The following is a 5,074-nucleotide window of genomic DNA, read 5'->3' as shown; positions in this document are numbered from 1 at the left end:
CACAGCGTCCTGGGACCTGTGACTTGTCTTAAGAGGTTGCAGGCAGGCAGGGGCAAACTTCCGCTCTGATTGTCTAGGCAGTGGAGAGTAGGGATGAGCTTCGTGTTCGAGTCGAACCCATGTTCGACTCGAACATCGGCTGTTCGATCGTTCGTCGAATTGCGAACGATATGGGCCGTTCGCGCCAAATTCGTGTGGCGCGTCACGGCCCATAATTCACTGCGGCATCGCAGTGCATTGCTGGCTGATGATTGGCCAAGCATGCGGGTCATAGTGCATGCTTGGCCAATCATCAGCCAGCAATGCACTGGCAGCAATCACAGCGCCGCCTGAAAAGAGAGCCGTAATTGGCCAAAGCCAAGGAGGCTTTGGCCAATTATGGCTCAGGGGATTTAGTACACACCCCACACTATATAAGGCCGCCTGCACGGCGGCCCTGTGTAGTGTGTGTTCCGGCGTTCATTGAGAGAGAGAGAGAGAGAGACAGACAGTGACATTTGAGTTAGATAGATTAGGCAGAACAGTCAGTCAGTTAGCTGCACTTAGTGTATTGTGTATATATATATGCATCCCAGGTGTGGCATATATATATATACTGTATTCAGTTTAGCTAGATCCATTCTTGTTATCTTCCTACTGACAGGCAGGCTTGTCTTGTTACAGTATTTACAGCTACCTGAAGAAAATTACTGGTGTTCCTTTGATCCTATTAGTACCACAGTCAGGCAGCTAGACTATTTACAGTTAGTGCAGTGCGTCCTGCTCAGTGTTCAGCTAGATCCGTTCCTGTTATCTTCTTACTGACAGGCAGGCTTGTCTTGTTACAGTATATACAGCTACCTGAAGAAAATTACTGGTGTTCTTTTGATCCTATTAGTACCACAGTCAGGCAGCTAGACTATTTACAGTTAGTGCAGTGCGTCCTGCTCACAGTGTTCAGCTAAACCTACAAGTTAGTGGGGTGCGTCCTGCTCACAGTGTTCAGCTAAACCTACAAGTTAGTGTGGTGCATCCACCTCACAGTGTTCAGCTAAACCTACAAGTTAGTGCAGTGCGTCCTGCTCACAGTGTTCAGCTAGATCCGTTCCTGTTATCTTCCTACTGACAGGCAGGCTTGTCTTGTTACAGTATATACAGCTACCTGAAGAAAATTACTGGTGTTCTTTTGATCCTATTAGTACCACAGTCAGGCAGCTAGCCTATTTACAGTTAGTGCAGTGCGTCCTGCTCACAGTGTTCAGCTAAACCTACAAAAGTTAGTGGGGTGCGTCCTGCTCAGTGTTCAGCTAAACCTTCAAGTTAGTGCGGTGCGTCCTGCTCAGTGTTCAGCTAAAACCTACAAGTTAGTGGGGTGCGTCCTGCTCACAGTGTTCAGCTAAACCTACAAGTTAGTGTGGTGTGTCCACCTCACAGTGTTCAGCTAAACCTACAAGTTAGTGCAGTGCGTCCTGCTCACAGTGTTCAGCTAGATCCGTTCCTGTTATCTTCTTACTGACAGGCAGCCTTGTCTTGTTACAGTATATACAGCTACCTGAAGAAAATTACTGGTGTTCTTTTGATCCTATTAGTACCACAGTCAGGCAGCTAGACTATTTACAGTTAGTGCAGTGCATCCTGCTCACAGTGTTCAGCTAAACCTACAAGTTAGTGGGGTGCGTCCTGCTCACAGTGTTCAGCTAAACCTACAAGTTAGTGTGGTGCATCCACCTCACAGTGTTCAGCTAAACCTACAAGTTAGTGCAGTGCGTCCTGCTCAGTGTTCAGCTAGATCCGTTCCTGTTATCTTCTTACTGACAGGCAGGCTTGTCTTGTTACAGTATATACAGCTACCTGAAGAAAATTACTGGTGTTCTTTTGATCCTATTAGTACCACAGTCAGGCAGCTAGACTATTTACAGTTAGTGCAGTGCATCCTGCTCACAGTGTTCAGCTAAACCTACAAGTTAGTGGGGTGCGTCCTGCTCACAGTGTTCAGCTAAACCTACAAGTTAGTGTGGTGCGTCCACCTCACAGTGTTCAGCTAAACTTACAAGTTAGTGGGATGCGTCCACCTCACAGTTTTCAGCTAAACCTACAAGTTAGTGGGGTGCATCCTGCTCACAGTGTTCAGCTAAACCTACAAGTTAGTGTGGTGTGTCCACCTCACAGTGTTCAGCTAAACCTACAAGTTAGTGCAGTGCATCCTGCTCACAGTGTTCAGCTAAACCTACAAGTTAGTGGGGTGCGTCCTGCTCACAGTGTTCAGCTAAACCTACAAGTTAGTGTGGTGCATCCACCTCACAGTGTTCAGCTAAACCTACAAGTTAGTGCAGTGCGTCCTGCTCACAGTGTTCAGCTAGATCCGTTCCTGTTATCTTCTTACTGACAGGCAGGCTTATCTTGTTACAGTATATACAGCTACCTGAAGAAAATTAATGGTGTTCTTTTGATCCTATTAGTACCACAGTCAGGCAGCTAGACTATTTACAGTTAGTGCAGTGCGTCCTGCTCACAGTGTTCAGCTAAACCTACAAGTTAGTGGGGTGCGTCCTGCTCACAGTGTTCAGCTAAACCTACAAGTTAGTGTGGTGCGTCCACCTCACAGTGTTCAGCTAAACCTACAAGTTAGTGGGGTGCGTCCACCTCACAGTGTTCAGCTAAAGCTACCTGTAGAAGGTTGGTGGTGTTCTCATACTACAGGCAGGCAGTTGATTTTGCTAGCTGCAGTATCAGTATATATATATATATATATATATATCCCAGCTTAGTGCAGCTACAGGCCATTAGTATGTCTGGAAGGCCAAGAAGGAGAGGCAGACAGTCACAAGCCAATAAGAGAGGGCAAGCAGGCTCTGTGTCTAGTGCTGGTCAGGGAGACGGTGCATCCTCATCAGCATGTGGCCGTGGGACACGCTTGGGCTTTTTTTCGGCAGCTGGCCGTGTTGAGCCATAACATGCGGAAGACTTGGTCGAGTGGATGACCAAGCCGTCCTCATCCTCTCTCACCCATGCCCAGGGTACTTTGTCTGGCAAAGCAGCGGCCTCTTCCCTCAGCTCAATGTCATCAGTGACTCCTTCCCTAGCCCCACCATGTCCTCCTGAGGAGTCCCTCGAACTGTTTGACCACAGTGTTGGGCACATGCTCCAGGAGGATGCCCAGCGTTTGGAAGGCTCTGATGATGATACTGAGCTCGATGAAGGCAGTAACATGAGTGCAGACAGAGGGGGTGCCCAAGAAGGACAGCAATCTGGCAGTCATGCTCCCCCTGCTGCAGCATACTGCCAGGTTTGCTCCAGTGATGAGGAGGGAGGGGATGATGAGGTCACTGACTCAACGTGGGTGCCTGATAGGAGAGAGGAGGAGGAGGCGGCACATCACCAACGAGGCAGGATGCCCTCCAGGGGCCAGCTTAAGGGCAGCACATTGACTGCATCACACCCCAAAGCTCCACATGTGCAGGGCGCTGCAGTCTCTGCGCGTTATTCCAAAAGTTCTTTGGTGTGGGCCTTTTTTGAGACGAGTGCATCAGATCGCACCGCTGCTATTTGCAACATATGTCTCAAGCGTATCTCGCGTGGCCAAAACATCTCCCGCTTGGGTACCACATGCTTGACCAGACATATGTTGACCTGCCATGCAGTTCGTTGGCAAGCGTATCTAAAAGACCCACACCAAAGAACAAAGAGGACCTCTCCTTGCTCCTCATCAGCTGAGATCTCCAACCCCACTATACCTTCAGTCCTCTCTGAGACCTGCACTGAGAGGAATGAAGGTGTAGAATTAGGTGTGTCACAGCCAAGTACTTGTGGGCAATCTGCTTTTGGTACACCGACGTCAGATTGTACCAGGCAAATTTCCCTGCCCCAGCTGCTGCACCGCCGAAAGAAGTTTGCTCCCAGCCATCCACATGCGCAGCGGTTGAATGCTAGCTTGGCAAAATTGCTAGCACTTCAACTGCTGCCTTTTCAGTTGGTAGACTCTGCCCCCTTCCGTGAGTTTGTGGAATGTGTGGTTCCTCAGTGGCAGGTACCTAAACGCCACTTTTTCTCACGGAAGGCGATTCCGGCTCTCTACCGGCATGTGGAAGGCAATGTCCATTCCTTCGCTGAACAGGGCGGTCAGCGGTAAGGTGCATATTACCGCTGACTCATGGTCCAGCAGGCATGGACAGGGACGTTACTTAAGTTTCACGGCGCATTGGGTGACTCTGCTGGCAGCTGGGAAGGATGCAGGACAAGGTGCAGTAGTGTTGGAGGTTGTTCCGCCACCACGCCTCCAAAATGCTAATGATTGTGACACACCTCTCTCCTCAACCCCCTCCTCTTCTTCCTCCATGGCCTCTTCCTGTGCTTTGTCCTCGGAACCAGCGGTGCTCCGTAGCCATTCAAGGGGCTACGCAAGTACGCAGGCCAAAAGATGCCATGCGGTGCTTGAGCTGGTGTGCTTGGGGGACAGGAGCCACACTGGGGCAGAGGTTCTGTCAGCTCTGCAGGGGCAGGTTCAGAGGTGGTTGACGCCACGCCAACTTAAGGCAGGAATGGTGGTTTGCGACAATGGCACCAACCTCCTCTCTGCCCTCCGACAGGGACAAATGACCCATGTGCCCTGTTTGGCTCACGTCCTTAACTTGGTGGTGCAGCGGTTCTTGGGCAGGTACCCGGGCTTACAGGATGTCCTGAGGCAGGCCAGGAAAGTCTGTGTGCATTTCCGCCGGTCATATAATGCCAGTGCTCGGCTGACAGACCTCCAAAAGGAGTTTAACCTGCCCAAGAACCGCCTAATCTGTGACATGCCCACCAGGTGGAACTCAACATTGGCCATGCTGCAGCGGCTGCACATGCAGCAGAGGGCCATCAATGAGTACCTGTGCAACTATGGCACCAGGACAGGGTCAGGGGAGCTTGGTTTTTTTTCCCCACGCCAGTGGGCCATGATCAGGGATGCATGCACTGTCCTGTCACCATTTGAGGAGGCCTCGAGGATGGTGAGCAGTGACAGTGCATGCATCAGTGACACTGTCCCCCTTGTCCACCTGTTGGAGCAAACGCTGCGTGGAATAATGGACAGGGCACTTGAGGCAGAACAGAGGCAGGA

This window comes from Aquarana catesbeiana, linkage group LG06, assembly GCF_042186555.1.
Source record: "Aquarana catesbeiana isolate 2022-GZ linkage group LG06, ASM4218655v1, whole genome shotgun sequence".
In the NCBI taxonomy this organism is placed as follows: Eukaryota; Metazoa; Chordata; class Amphibia; order Anura; family Ranidae; genus Aquarana; species Aquarana catesbeiana.
This window is presented reverse-complemented; position numbering follows the sequence as displayed.